The sequence below is a fragment of the Aphelocoma coerulescens genome, chromosome 9 (genome assembly GCF_041296385.1).
Source record: "Aphelocoma coerulescens isolate FSJ_1873_10779 chromosome 9, UR_Acoe_1.0, whole genome shotgun sequence".
In the NCBI taxonomy this organism is placed as follows: Eukaryota; Metazoa; Chordata; class Aves; order Passeriformes; family Corvidae; genus Aphelocoma; species Aphelocoma coerulescens.
This window is the reverse complement of record NC_091023.1, coordinates 15,089,828-15,105,765: the sequence shown is the minus strand read 5'-3', so window position 1 is coordinate 15,105,765 and position 15,938 is coordinate 15,089,828. Positions and strand designations below refer to the sequence as shown.

The following is a 15,938-nucleotide window of genomic DNA, read 5'->3' as shown; positions in this document are numbered from 1 at the left end:
GTGCCTTCACAGTCCTCTGGGAAATACCTCAGCAGCCTTGCTTGATAAATTAGCCTCACTCCACTGCAGGTTTGCCCAGTGTAATGGAGTCCTCCTCCCCAAATTTCACCTTCAGGATGTTCCCCTTGCAAAAGCCAACACCAATCCCATCACTTTACAAGAGGTGTTGCTGACACTGGAAAAGAACGGTGGAAGTAGGACAGGGTAAGGTTTTGGAGACTGCACAGGAAAACAAAGTCCCCAGAACAAAGGCCCCTCCCTCAAGCTCTCATCCCAATCTGACGAGTCAGCACCAGGTGCCTCTCACAGAAAACACGTGGCAGCTCTCCACTGATGAGCAAAGCCATTCCCTTCCAGACCTGGGAACACATTCTCCTCTCACTCCAGTCAGCCACAGGGGCACGAGTACATATCAGGCAGAACTTGACTCCAAGGCTGTAAAAACACTTTGGGCTCCTCTGGGATGGTTTTGTGTTCTCAGTGACTGTCTGGTATCTTTTGCCCATCCTGAAAGGGTTAAATTGCTACACCATTTTATGTTCTGGTGCCAGTTTGATGTGCACTGAGGAATGTCACCACACCCTCACATCCTCTAAATAACATAAAAGCCTCCACTGTAAATGCACTTTGAGCTGTTCTACCAAGCCTCCTGCTTACAGTAATCCAACACACCAGAAATTCCCTCCCCAGCTGCTAAATTACCAGCTTGCTTTTTGTCCCTTTAGTAGTTGTTTTCTCCAAAGGTAAATCACAGCCAAGAACAAATCACAGCACTATTCCTTATGAACACTGCCCATCCTCAGGGCCTGCCTGTTCTGTAATAACAGCTCTACCTTGCTGCAGAGCAGCAGGAGATTGGTCCTTGACTCAACAATTCTTCACTAAATCATCCAGAAAAATTAAGCTTACATGTGGAGTACACATGGTGACTAACAGCCATCAGGGAGTTGATGAATAACCACAGCTGTAATTCATGTCGTTGATTTTCCCTCAAAATCCACCAAACTTGGCTCCTGGGGTCAATGACATGATCAGAATAGCATCCCTTTCAATTGCTTGCATTCTCTTCATCTACCAATGGCTAAATCTATTTAGGTTTATACAATGGGACAGGTCAAAAAAAGAGGGAATGAAGGATGATTCCAGGAAACTAGCCAAGCACCAAAAGAGGGCTAGAAATCCTGAGTTCTGAGTACAGAAGGAAAGCAGGTGTCTTCAGAAGCTTTTCTGAGGCATTTAGTAGAGAAAATTACAGGAACTGAATCTTCTCTCCAGGCTTTAGAATTCACTGGACTCCATCCATACAGACCTAATCTGGACCCTTTGACAACTCCTGTATCCAAACACTGAGAGAAGCCAAGACAGATAGTCCAAATAGAGCTGAGACAACCAACGCCAGAAGCACAGTATAATTTTTCTCTTGCACGTGAACATGGATTGGACCAGCAAGATGAGGCAGGGAAAGCAGATCTTTGTCAGAGACTGCTGGAATCAAAAAGGCTTAAACAATACAGCTGTGTCTGAGATCATGAAGCTAAGAGGAAGCTTTCCTGCTGTACTAACCAACTTCCCACCCACCACTGAGAACATGGCCAAAGTCACGTGGAGCTGGATCAAGTCACCTATAGGAGATGCTTTTGCTAAAATGTATATATGTCTATAAGTACAGCATCAGCTGTACAAAAACTGCTGGTTGGCTTTGACATTCATGCAAAATTCTTCTTCATCCATATCATCAAGAGAAGTTGATAAAGGCCAAATTTGTTGTTAGCAGAAAACAGAGCAGCTCTCCTGAGGTGAATGGAAATTTCAAGAGCATTTCTCCTTGCTTTCCATGGGAGACAGGCAGAGGAAAACCTAAGCCCTCCGAACTTGCCTGTCCATGTCCCATTGCTCCTACCATCCTGCCCCAGCTTCATCTTGCAGAGGTCCTATTTGACAGCACACAAAAGCCAGCAGAAGTTTCTAACCAAAAATCTCAGATTCTACAGCCATTTTTTTGCAGCTGAGCACTGTCATCTGTCAAAGAGCACAGCAGGAAGCACTGTGTGGATTCAATCTCCATCGAGCGCCAAGCCCACAGCCCCAGCAGCTGTCAAGGATCTCTTACCCTGCAGCACAGGCAGAGGCCAGGAAGCATGGAACTGAATAATTAGAGTAAAAGAGAAAGGAAAGAGCAACCACTGCTACAGCAGGGTAGAACCTGGACCACTTTGTGTGAAGGTACACAGTAAAATGCCACTGTCACTTTGGCGCAGGACAGCAAAGGTGAAATGCAGTCACCTTAAGAAGGCAACAGTAAGAAGTCACATTGCCAGGTGGCCCTGAAGGATTCAGGTGTTGCATCTTCCCTCCTTCCAGTGTAAGGTGTGGATTGGCTGGTGGGAAGGAGGAGCTGGTGGAGCTGGCAGTGCTCACTGGCCGATGCCCTGGAAGCATTTGCAGTGAGATGAGGGCTGTATTTTGGAGCAGTTCTCTATTACCAGGAACAGGGCTTGAAATGCCCTTTGCACAGAACTCCCATCCCACTTTACCCACTCTGCTCATTCAGGAGAAATTCCAAGAGAACAACCACATCTGTTGCAAAGCCATTTTGTGCTTACCTGGAATGAAATAAAGCCTCACACACACATTTATTTAAAGAAAGGCCTGGTGATCTCTCGGCTCATCAGGATGAAAGCTACATTGCAAGGTGAAGGAGGGAGGAGAAAGCAAAATTGTTGCTGATCAAATATAAAATTTGCAAAGTATGTTCCAGGAAGATGTCCCCACCAATAGCCTATCCCATAGTAATGTCTCATCTAAAAATCTAGTGGAAAATGGCATAAGCAAGCGTTGGGTCCAGAAACTGTCAGAAACTTATGCAAAAGACCTCACAAAGTAGGATCTCAAGATCTTCTTGCAATGGAAAGCTGATGACACTCAAAGCTCATTCTTCAAATCTCATCTCCTATCAGGGGTGCTTCACCTTACTGACTCTGAAAGCTCAGGTGAGCAGAATCCCATCCACCAATCCCCCAATGTCTTAGGAAGCAGTGTCCCCAGCCCAAACATACATGAAAAGACAGGCCATAAAATCAGAACAATGTCTTCCTGGTTTCATTTTCTCCAGCCATTTATTTTTGCAAGGACAGAGGAAAGGCAACTACTGCTCAAAATTCAATAGAAGTAGAATTCAATAGAATAGAAAATTCAGTTAGCTGACTTAGCTTTACCCTGAAAATGTGAGAACTAGAAATGCTTTGTTTACACTCTATTTAACAGAGAACCTCATATCACTCCAGTAATATGCCTTAAGGAAAGCCACAGTATACTGGTAGAACTTTCCTACCTGCATTTGAAGTTTCTTTCAAAAATTAAACTACCTTCTTTATTGTCTTACACAGTACATAACCTGGATTTTTAATCCTAGAAATTCCCTGTGCAACTATGAAAAATGCTAAGAAGCTTTGTTCACAAATGATGATAAAGAAATTATTCTTAGAAGAGGCAGGTACATGGAGAATACAGATCCTTCAAATGGATTCAGTATTTAGAAATCTCAGCTCTATTTTATAGATGTTGCTGTGAAAACACTTTGTAAAATTTCCCTGTGAATATTCAGCTCCTGCAAAGCTTGCTATCCCTTGCATGAAAACACTTTCCAGCACAACAGAGATGGATATTGTTTGAATACAGTCCTGCTACATAGAAAGTAACAAATAACACAGTGCTTGCTGGTTTTCCACTAACAGCTGGTCCCCACACTGTGATTAACAGACAAAGAAAGAAGATTACAGACCTCCTAAATTTGCTAACAGTCTTCAGAATTAATTGCATGAGGTAGAAGCAGGAATATGAGGGTGTGAGCTGGTCCTGTAACAAGGATGCTTGTCCCTGAAGTCAGACAAAGCTGATGTACAGCAGAAATGTGAGCACAATCCTACTTGTTTGTTCCTGGCTGTACTTTAGGAAGGGGCTGGCAGAGACAGAAAAATACTGGTTTGTAGCTGAAGCCAATCAGCACCAAAGCACAGATCGTCCACTGAGCTGCACTGCTGTTCTGCTGGGATCTGCTGGGATTGTTCTACTTGTGCCCAGGTAGACCTGCCTTGGATGACAGGCTGAGCCCAGATCTGAGGCCCCTGAGCTTCTCTGCTCTCCTTGGTTCAGACACAGCCCACAGGGAGGAGTGTAAAAAGACCTTTCAGATTTCCTTCCCCACTTGATGGGGTTTGAGGCACTTCCTAGTTAAGCTCAGGCATCAGGCAGCTCTTATCCACAGGTATAGCCCAGAGGAGGGTAAAAGTATGTCAGTTCCCAAACAGTCACTGGCATTCTCTGCCTATAGATAGGGGCACCACTAGGAGGACCCTGCAAAATAGAATTTGTTAAAACACAACACTCTGCCCCAAATTATATTCTGTGTACTCAGAAATTAAGCCGGAAATATTCCAATGAACTTCGTGATTGAGGAAGAAGCAGCCCTTTACTCCTTCCCAGAGAGATGGCTTATGAAATCATTATGCTGCTAAAGCATCTATTTGCTTTCCCAAGCTGAGGACATTCTACTTTGCTGCTGGTTCTTTAGATCACCATACTGAGCTTTAAATCTTACTTCAAACTTTACTGCCGCCTTAACGAGAAAGGCAGGAAACATTCCGCCGTGCTGTGGGTATGCTCATTGTCCTTCCGTGTAAAAGGTCCGGGGAAGCTGTGCCAGCTCCAGCAGCAGCGGTGCGTGCGGTGCTCTCTCCCGGCAGCAGATGGCAGGAGCGCACCGGCGTGCGCGGCCGCGGGGCTCGGCAGCGGAGCCAGAGCCGCATCCGGGCGGGACACACCGGGAATGCTCTCCCGCCGCACCGGGACAAGGCACGCAGACACACACACCAACATCCCTCCCCGCCATCTGACAGGGCTTACAGTGGAGAGCAAGCCAGCTCTGGCACAGTTAGAGCTTCGAGACCAGCACCAGGCTACCAAACCGCATTCGCTCCATCATTTTCACCGGGGGTACGCCAGGAGTCCTCTGGTAGTAAACAATGTACGGGGTTGGGAGCGAGATGCACCTTTAAGAGGTTATGCCATAAGATAGACACCAAACCTGCCTACAAATCCTATTTAATGCCAGATTTTCAGCTTGTGATAACTGAAGGGAAAGGCCAGCATTTTTGTCTAAGCCATCTGTACACAGCTCCTTTTGTGTTGTTTCTCTTTGAGTATTTATGCCACTTTGCACAGCAGCACAACTGAGCAGGCAGTGAGCACCACGGCTTCAAAGGAGAACAACTGCTGTTTATAGAAGCACTGTCAAGAATTTATTGCTAATGCATTTTGATAAGTTATGAAAAGAGAATGAATCATTGCAGGTAAATTTAGTTCAAAAATTAGATTTTCTATTTCTTCATCGAAAACCAAGTAAGCTCTCAGCAAGCACAGAACTGCACAGGAGCAGTTCTTGTGTTCAATGGAAGCAGGTACTTCAGTTTAAGGACAGAGCCCTCCAGAGAGCTGGATTAAAGGTGAAATCAAAATCTAACTAATCAGTTTCCCTTATTTATTTTCCTCAGAAAAGAGTGAATACAATAAAAGTACTCTAGGAGCAATCAAAATTAAATGCAAAGGGGATCATCTTAGGAATGCAAATACATCCATGTGTATTTGAAGAGCAGGGCTGGGATTCTGTAACTGTTTCAGGGCAATAAACAGAGTCTATCTGGAAATGAGGGAGGAGCAGAAAGCATTAAGAAAAAACCCAACAAAAACTGTCATTGTGAAGTCCTATTTGCCTGTTTTAATCCAGTTTATAAAATTTCTGAACTAAATAAATTTCAAATGCGCCTAAAGAGCAGAGACAAAGGAAGCTAAAACTAGCTTCTTAGTTAATGGAATTATATTCCTGTTTTGTCAGTGTGACTTCTCAGAGATTTAAAATACAGACCCTCCTCTGTGAGCGATGTGCTGCAGAAGTTATAGCATTAACTGTAATACAGTTAGGCTACAGCATGACTCCACCTGTAGGACCAAGATCCATCAAACTGTCCATGTGTCAGCTGAGTTACGGGCTAGTGAAGGAACAAATCCAGAGTGGGAAGCGGGTGTGCTTAATGCAGCCTTAGATGTGTGTGCTCAAACAGATAGCTGTGAACATCTGGCAACACAGAACATATCTGGGATGACGGAGCATGAAAGGAAAAAACCCAAGCATCCTTTGAGTTTACAGAAATAGCAACTACCACCACAAGCACTGTGTTGGTAACACTGCCACTGTGTGAACTACAGCACCGTGCCCAGCAACAGCATCAGCTCTCAGGGGGACTGGGTGTCTCCTACAGACACTTCCGAAGCTGCATTTAAATAGCTATTGTCACACCCACACTGTAGCTGTAGGCCAGCAAAAACCTTAATGGAGGACACAACCATATTTTTTACCCCAGAACACTCCCCAGCCTTTGAACACTGTTCAGATACTGTCATATGAGACACTACTGGGGTACCTCTCTTGCTGGCTCCAGACATGCATATCCAGAAGCAACCCACCAGCAAGCCCATTTCAAGCTTCAGAATTGATTTCCAGATTTTGGAACATAATTGCTGGACAGGACAGTGATGCAGGATGTCCTGTCATGTTCTTCCCCCCTGCCCCCAAGCCCATATTCAGTCAGGAGTCTGGAAAAAGGGAGGTGGTGGGTAACTAAATCTTCATACCCATTGTCCCATTCCACTCCAGTTAAAAGGAAAGGGCCCAGCTCCAGAAGTCATTGTGGGGGACAGGTCATTTGTTGCAAGGGAGTTGGGTGGAGGTACAGTTTAAAGACCACAGGAGGAAATTCTCTCCTTTGGGAAAGTCAGGGTAGCAGGGACAACAAAAGGAACACATCTGGAAAACAGCAGACGAAGCAGAAAAAGTGAATGAAGTGGCAAACAGAGCCCACATAGGGCCATAAAACTTGCAGATTCCATGAGGAATACTTGTCGAATCCAATGGGATGCAGTCTGAGTTTAAAGCAAAATTGTGACAGTTCAGAAGACACACACAGGTTTCAAGCATTGAACAGCAACACTCACTAGAGCGCCTTGACTTTGTTACTCACTCTGCCAAGGGTAGATGGGCTGGGCACGGAGCAGAGAGGGGCCAGAGATTCCGCAATTCAGTGCCATGCTTTTGAAAGCCCAGAGTATTTCAGCTCAGAGCCCTGAGTTTGTGTAACAGGAGAAACAAATGTGGAAACAAGTGAAGCAAAGACAGCCTACAGCAGGGAGGAAATGCAGGAATTGGGCTTCAGGGGAGCCTGCACTGCTAAAGAGCAATTGCTTGATTGCATGAAGGACGAATGCTGGGAGGTGTCTGACGCTCCTGCCTGCTTGAAATGCTCAGCACACAAACAGCCCTGGCTCAGTGAGCCCCAAACCACAGCAGCATTCCCCACACCAGTGGCTGAAGTGGGAGCAGCCTCTCTCACCTATTTCCCCTCCTGCTTAACTGAGCTGAGCTGAATTTGTGATCATCACGCAAGCCTTGTATCTCTTGCAAGCTGAAGCACTTTTCCGGCTCTTCCAAACACATCAACTAGGATCGGAGGCTGCTCTGCCAACCCTTGTGTTCAAAACCTGGAGCACGGACTTCGCCCGTGGAAACATGGAAGGAACACGAGGTCCGTTTCTTGTCCCCAAGCTACAAGCTGCCAGACTGCCTTCCTGACTTCCTTCCCCTGCTCAGAAACAAAGCTGGAATTCTCACAGCATCATCTACTGACTCCAGAAGCTGGAGCTTTAATGACAGCATAAAATTTAACATCATACTTGATCAAAAAGAGAAACAGAAAATGTGATTATGAGTTGGCACCATTGCAAGGCACTCAGTTGGTATTTTGCCCCCTGCACTGGAGAATGGCAGGGACAAGCCCAACCACTAGAGACTTGCACAAACACAGCTCAGGTGTAAACCCCCTTGGCCCCTCACTGCTCAGGGCAGAGTTGGTGTGTGATGGTGAGAGACAACCTCTCTGCTGCCGTGACATGCCAGCAGCCTCCAGGGTAACAGAGGAGGACATTTTTTACCTCTTCTCTATTGCTTCAAATGTGTGTCTCCACACACCATCCCACTGTCTGCCCTTCAAGGTCACATACACACACCATTGAGGCAAGGGCTAGGACAGACAACCACACTGCTGCTAGCATGGATGCTCTTCCCATTTTATGTCTTTTAAAAGCTGTTAACTTGAAGCAGAGAGAAAAAGAATCAATAAACTGAGGAGTTGCAATCTCTTTTGGGTATCTTAAGAGCCTGGCTTTTGGCTATTTTCAGCAAATTAGTGTGGGGCTCTTACACACTTATTTCTGCTCTCTGTGAGGTGAAAGCAGGATGGCTGCCAGCTCCGTGACTCATACAAACACAGGGGAGGAAACATAAAACAAGCTGCCTGCTTGCTCTTTCCCAGGGTTTTAACACACCCTTTGTAACTATTTGATGTGCCTGCTCCAGCACATTCGAAGTTGCAGCATGAGAACAAGCGGGGCTGGGGCTGGGCTTCAACAGTGCTTCAACAGCTTTTGCACAGAATTGCTGCCAGAGCCCCATCTCAAACTTCCCACTGAACAGAGAGAGGAAAATAGAGATCTGTCTGCACTTTTGAGACAGTAGCTCTCAACAGTCCCTGGCAGCTGGACAGAAATAACTGTTATGTTTTGTTACAAACCACTTTTGGCTAGGATACACAAGAAGATCCATTCTCATCCATCACCTCCATGTACCAACCTAACAAACACTTACAGAGCTGTTCCTCCCAAAGTCTCCAAATCCTGAGCCATAGACAAGTATTTGTATTGGATTCAAGTTCAAGCACTTGGCAAAGATGTGCTGGAGGTGCTTGACAAATGTTCAATATTTATTATTTGGCCTTATTGCCAATTCTTGTCTTCTGTCTTTTTCTGAAGATCCAAGTTTCTGGTGTCCTAAGGCAGGGCAAAAGTCTCAGCTTAAATTTATGTAAAGACATGAGCAATTCCTATCCATCACAGCTGCAAATAACCAAAAATACCCTGAAGGAGATGAGTCTCACTTAAAAGCAGAAGAAAACAGAACAGAAATAAAAATACACCAAGAGCTTTTAATTTTAGAGTCCAACTCAGCTTCTGAATGCCTCAAGTTTAGCAAACCAGCTCACAGCTATTCCCTCTAAGCTTTCCTTTGGATGGCTGGCATCAGCTCTCACTACAAATTCATTGAGTAAAAAAATGGTGAAGCAAAACCCACTGGGTCTCATAATAGGGAGATGGAGAGATGGCACTGAGGAAAGGGACAGAGGGATCCCATGTATTGTTCCCTGGGACAGTGATGTCCTGGGAAAACACTCCAAAAAGGAATCTGCCTGCAGCCCTAGGGATGGCAGGGGCAGGGTATACTCTTCCCTGGACAGAGAGCTTCCTCCTCTGGAGTGCAGGAGTGCAGTGCATTTTTTCCCAGCACCTACTGGTCCCTGTCTTGCTGTGATCTTCTAAGTGCCCACTTTCACATCACAAACTCTGCTGGATTTCTAATATCCCTTCACAGTTCTTCCACACAGGCAAACTCCCTCCAGACTCAAAGCAAAACAGCAGCAATGTACACTTGTACTGGAGGTGCCAGAAACGCCACAGTGAGCAGGGAAGAAAAGCTCTATTCCAGGGACCACTTCCTGCCAGGTCCTGCAGTGCAGCACAATTTGGGTGCCTCTACCAGGGACAGTAGCAAGAGGCTTCCAGGAGCTTCGAGAGCCCTCACTTGCTCACCAGCTTTACTGCTGGGCTCCTCACTTGCTTCCCTGCTCAGCCTGAGTTAATTATTCCCACCAGAGCACAGTGCTTGCCCCACTGGGGCATCTGGAAGAAGCATTCACACAGGACAGTGCTGTGACTTGGTGCAAAGGACAGAAAAGCAAGTTGAGTTTAGCAGTTCTTCTAAGGCAACACACACCAGCATACCCAAAAGCCGGCTCCTGCCTTCCCTTCCAGCTACTGTCATAGCTCTCACAATCCCACACCAGGCCAGGTGAGGCTCTGTCCAGGGCTCCGTGCACCTCCAGGCTCCTCCACCTTCAGCTGATGACTCAGTGTCCTGGGACACTGACCAAAGGAAGGGGACAGGCCTATCAGTACCCCACTTCACCCAGCTCTCAGGACTGCCAGACCTCTGCTGATACCCAGAGCCCAGCAGCAGCAAACCTCTGCAATGCCACGCTCTAACACCAACAGCTGCAGCCTTCGCTGCTGCCTGAGGATTATCCTCCTCTGACCCCCCTGCAGCTCCTCTCTGTGATCTGCCCACCTCACTCCACAACTTGGCATAAGGCCAGGCTCCCCCGCCTCCAATCTCCGTTACTCCATCTGTCCAAGTCCTAGCCTTTTTCAGCACCCATCTGATGCACCAAGGGCACAGCCGCTCAGCCCCAGAGCCTTCCACCCATCAGGCACCTCCCAAAGGGCTCCTCAGGGGCTCAGAGATAGAGACAAAATAAAGTTTTGAATGCCATGCTCCTTCAGACCACTCACTTTTTCTTCCCCCCATCTGTGTGCACACAGGGAGCCAAGAGCCTCACTCCTGCGCTATTTCTGGATGTGGGCAGACCCTCCTCAGCCTCTGCTACTGAAGATGTCTGACATAGCAGACAGGCCAGCGCCTGGCATTTGGTTACCTTTCAGGCTCTCCGTTTAGCTTCTACCCAGAGATAACAGATCCCTGCCAAGAAACTTAGTTGTCAAGGAGACCACTTTCAAACAACAGTTTGATAGAAACTATGTTATTATCTAGGGTAGCACATCTCCACTGTGGAGCACTCAGGTTAACTGCCTGCTAGCTCTGCCTTAGTTAAAATACAGCCTCAGAGAGAGAGAAAATCAAAATGAAGTTGGCAGCATAACCAAGTCCCAAAGTTCATAATTTCACATACATACAGGATTCTCTGGAGGCAAGGCAAGGTCACCAAAGAGAGCTGGTCTCCACCTCCCCCTCACTCTCTTACACTGATTTTAGAATCCAAATTCAAGCCAAAATGCAAAGAAACAGATCCTAGCCTTTCACTGACATTGACTGTGTCTCCTCTGGGAACTACATATTTCAGGTGGTAATATTTAACCTAGAAACAAATGAAAGCAGAAGCAGCTGTACAGGGAGAGCACAAGACCAGACAGGTGGGTTGGGATGGTGCTGAGCAGAGGGATGGCAGGCGCCTAATGAAAGATGTAGCCAAAGGGCATGCAAAGAGTTTCACTCTATGGATGCAGTTTTCTAGCTCCCACTGCATGTTTCCTCCCAGCCCTGGTAGAGGACACATCTCTAGGGCAATAAAAGCTCCTTTTCTATTTGCCTCTGCCTTCAGCAATAACAATTCCTATTTTCTCTGTTTCCTTCTTCAGACACTGGGTTAGCTAAGAGGGAGAAATCTGCCAGTTCCACCCCTCTTACATTACAAATAAAGCTCCCTCACAGCAGAATTACGAGCTACCAGTAACTTCACCAACAGTGAAAAGGCAGCCAGAGAACAGCAGCCAGGCCAGGAACAAAGAGTGCATGTGGGTAATAGGGAAGAGTTACCCTGCACGTAATCTTCAAAATCAGCCAGAAATGAAGCAGTTGCAGGAAAGAAAGGCATTTGCAAAACTACCAGGTGTCAGCTGATCTATTTCTAATTGCCTGAAATGACAGCTCCTGACAGCATAAAGCTAATCTTACATCTCTGGAGAGGAGTTTCAGAGGTAGGAGATATTTCCTGGCATGGGGAAAAAGCTGAGCTGGGAATTCAGGTTATAAGGCACATAACAGAGTGGGAGCCATTTAAAGGTCTTCAATCACTTACTACAACACAGCGCTTTATTTGGTGCAGCCTCTTCCATAAAAAACAAGTAAAAAATAGCACCTGGTGAGACATGAAAATCAGAGATAGTGAGCTTGTACCAGAGACATCTAAGGGCAATGATGATCTGCAGTTATGGCTTCAAGCAGTGATTTAAGACTCCATAATTAATTCTTTGCTCTATGCTGGCCATGAATGAGGGGCGAAGTACCAAGGGTTATAGTTCCATCTTCAAGATAAAGCAAGCCTGAAAATGCACTGGATGTAAAGGAACAAAATTTAGCAAAGAACTCAGAATATGAAGTTGAGAGTTTCATTCCATACCAAGTTTTTTGCTCAGTCTCCTACCATAACAAAGACCTAGACAGTTAAACTTCTTATGCAGTTTGTCTAGAGATGAAATTCAGCACCAGTTTATCACATGGCAAAGTCTTCTCTGAAGAACCTTCCATTAAAAGAGCAGAAAGTATTAGCAGGTAAATTCTTTTTACTATATACAGTAACTGAAATCTGAATTCAGCCTACTGGGTCAAACTAAAGATTACAATAAAATTTTAAGCCCCGAATTTCTTTTCTCCTTTTTTTTTTTTCCCAAGAGACTGGTTACTACCTTTTCACACTTTCTTCTCAATAATGTGCATTTAGGATCTCTGTTGATTTGTATAAACTCTAAAAATTATCACACTGAGAGGCCCTCTATGCCCCCAGCATCATGGTGAATGCATGGTGACTCCCTTAACCTAAGTGGTATGTTTTTACCCTGGGAAAAGAGGTTCACAGCTCAGCACCAAAAGACCATTTGATCCCTTACTGGGCCACTGGAGGCCCCCAGAATTAATGCTGAGTGGAGGAAGAAAGTAACCTTAGAGAGGAAACAGCAACTCCAGAAATATATCTCCAGTGAAACAGTGGGTCTTAGAAAAAAAACTGGAAAAAAAAGGTAAAATGTTGTGCTGAATTCTGTGTTTTTTAAATACCAAATAAATCCACAGAGCAGTACAGAAGACAGAAATCCACTATGGCCAAGATTAAAACATTCTGAAATTTGACTTCCTTTGGAGTTGAAACAAAGGACATAAAACTTCTGAAATTATTCACACGAGGAAAAGTCTAAAAATATTTCAGGTACAGGAACAGCAAATAGAAAACACACAAAACATTTCAAAAACTTCAAGTGTTCCGTTCTAGAAAAAAAACATCAAATCTCATTATTTTTCCTTTACTATGGAAAATCAGGGCAATGCAGTCTTGTGAGTTACCCCACTCAGATGGAAAATGATCAAAGGTTTTTGCTACAGCTCTGCTTATCTGGTGTTTAAAACAGCTTCACCCACGGCCTTTGCCTTCCAGAGCAGGATGCTCTGGACCGAGAGGCCAAACAGTTGGCCAAGAGCAGCAGAGGCCAACTTTTCCTTCTTGGTAGCCAGTGGAGGACACGTGTGTGCACAGGGGAGTGGCGGTGCCCGTGCAGACGGACAGGAGCGGGACTCCATCCGACAGCACTGGAAACCCACAGCCAGGCCTGGCTGCCCCGACACGCACAGGACAAAGGCGAACAAGCTGGAACCCAGCCGGGAGCACTCTGCCAAAGCTGTTTGCCAGAGGGAAATCCCAAAAGACTATGGCCTGGAGCCAAGGATGTGGGGAGAGGGAGTTAAAGAAGTCCATCTAAAGTTGACTGAATTTCCTTCTCCTCCAATTGCTCTGCAGTGTCCTCAGGACTGACAGGGTCTTTCTGTGGAACAGGTGTCAGGATGAGGAGTGGAGCTCCTTTGGAAAAACCCAGGAGAATGGGCAGAAGTATCTGTGAGGGTCAACACAAGCCACTCCTTGCTTTAATGACAAATGACCACACGAACCACTGTTTCCACATGGAAAAATGCCAGTATCTTGTGCACCTAAGTGACATACATATATGAGCAGCAGCACCACATAAGGACTTAGGAAAGATTTGGTGCCAAGATGGACACCAAGCAGCTGGTTCAGGACCACACCACAGGACAGGATTTTCCACAGAGTGGGAAAGGACCCAGACAATCCAAGTAATTTCTAATCTGGGAAAGTACAACAAAACCAGAGAGTTTGGTATCCACAGTTCATACCAGGACTTGGCCCCCTTTGCTCAAAAAAAGCCCTAGAGATACTCAAACAGAAAGAAATGAGACAGGGAGATCAACCAAAACCAATTAGCAGACTCCAGCCAGAAGGCAGAATTATCCTTGCCGTTACTGGCATGCTGAATTTCAGCTGCAGATGAAGGCTGCCAACCTTGACAGTAGGAGAAAATCAGCTTCAGGGCTTCCAACAGGCAGGTCCCAAACCACATAGTTAGATTTATTTAACAAACAAAATACACTACAACTAGCATTTTCTCTTATCACTGCTAAGTGGGGATTTTCCAGTTTGGTTATTTTTAACTCTTTGTAGTTTCCTAAAAAATTCCAGTGTAGGCACTGATTTTCTTAGTGGATATATAGCCTCCAGTAAGCTTGTTTCTCCCATCCACCTTTCACAAGCCCTGGAGCAGTTAATATTCTTTTTTAAAGTTAATTGAGTTGGGCTGAATGAGCAAGATGTCAGTCAGCAAAGCATCAGCATGTTCTGAGGGCTCAAACATCCAGAGGGGTGGGGCAGAAATGAAGAGTTGAAAAGGATGTGACATATCCATCCCCAGGACTCAACAGATCACTGTCATGAGATATCCCTGGTCTTTCTTTCCATGGCCAGTTATCCATGCTCATGTATATGTGTGGGCAGACACCAATCCCCTTTCTCGAGATGCAGAGCAAGTAGTAATCCCAAAGAAGCTCCACTGAGGTCCAAAAGATTTCTCCACGAGTAAAGTACAATTCAGTGAGAGCAAGAACATCAAAGATAGCCTATAGCAAGTCTGTAGCTCTCCTATCCTGGATTGATTTATTAATTTCTTCTGTGCTGGTGATTATAAAGAGGGGGAAGGGGATGAGGAGACAGAGACAAGGCCCTTGTGTGCAATGAAATTAAATGCACAGCAGCAGCCATCATTAATGATGCATTATGGAGTAACAAAGGGAGCCTGGTTGATTGACACTCCCTAACAAGTTGTGTATAATAAACACTTCTCTCTAAACAGAAGGTTCCTGATTATGGGATATGTTCCCCCTCACATTAATGATGATGTTTATTGTCATAAACGTACCCCACTTGAAAGGGAAGAGGCACCCAAAATAAAAGGAGGATTGACTGGGAGATGCTTGACTGAAAAAGCCACGAGGCCACCTTGCTGAGATCTGTACAGAGCAAAATGCATGAGGCTGAGAAGTCATCCAGGAAAATAAGTGGCTGTAAACCAAGTATGAAGATCAGGGGCACGGATGCTCTGGATTTAGCTTCCTCAGAACAGGGTCTGGACTGTATTTTTATTACCTTCCCTAAATAGATGGGTATTAGTGTAGAACCTTGCTTCCACAGCACATCAGCTTCCACACAGAGCACAGAAGCTGCCTGGGGAGCCTGCTTGGACATACAGGCAGCCCTGCTCACCCACCTGCTCAGAGGAGCACCCCAACACAGGAGACAGGCTGCTTTCCTTCTCTCAGCACCAGCCTGGCTAACGGGTTAATAGAACAGACCTGGAGTGTCAGCACTTAACCAGGACTGCCCACTCTGAACTGGTGGGGATCCAGCCAGTCCATTCTGACACATTCCTGACCCCCCAGGATCTCACTTGCCCTCAACAGCTCGTCCTTCCCTCCCTGATAACTCTTAATGCAATTACTGTTATCTCCAGCCCTCATTCCTCTAGCAGAACTCTCTTACTCCTTCCATTTGACCCTAAAGATTAGAGGCTGCACAGAGCTCATGACAGTCCATGGGTGACAGACTGTAAGGCACTACTGGCTAGGTTCAAGCCACAGCCCCTCAAGCAGGTGGAGTCCAAGCAAAGGCTGTATTGTCCTCAGAGGACTAGGACACATCCCAGGCCACTCAAGCCATGCAGAACTGCACCAGTTCAGATTTCCCAAACCCTGTCTTACCAGCAGAGAATTTATCTCCAATAGAAACAGGGTCATCTAGTGAGGGACAGAATTCTCTTAAAGGGAGGGTTAACTTCACTGCAGGGTTTGAACACCTTTTTCTCCTCAGGAC

At 45.8% G+C, this 15,938-nt stretch overlaps 1 protein-coding gene across 2 annotated transcripts in view; it reads right to left on the bottom strand.

Moving 5' to 3' along the window:
* MB21D2 (Mab-21 domain containing 2) overlaps window positions 1-15,938 on the bottom strand; it is a 58,356-nt gene that overhangs the window by 11,019 nt on the left and 31,399 nt on the right. The window contains exon 1 of one of the 2 annotated variants that reach the window (XM_069024747.1): window positions 10,912-10,966. The exons of the other annotated variant lie outside the window; for it this stretch is intronic. The gene's annotated coding sequence lies outside the window, so the exon portion shown is untranslated. Of the gene's footprint in view, window positions 1-10,911; window positions 10,967-15,938 lie in introns of those variants that run through there. 2 annotated transcript variants of the gene reach the window in all.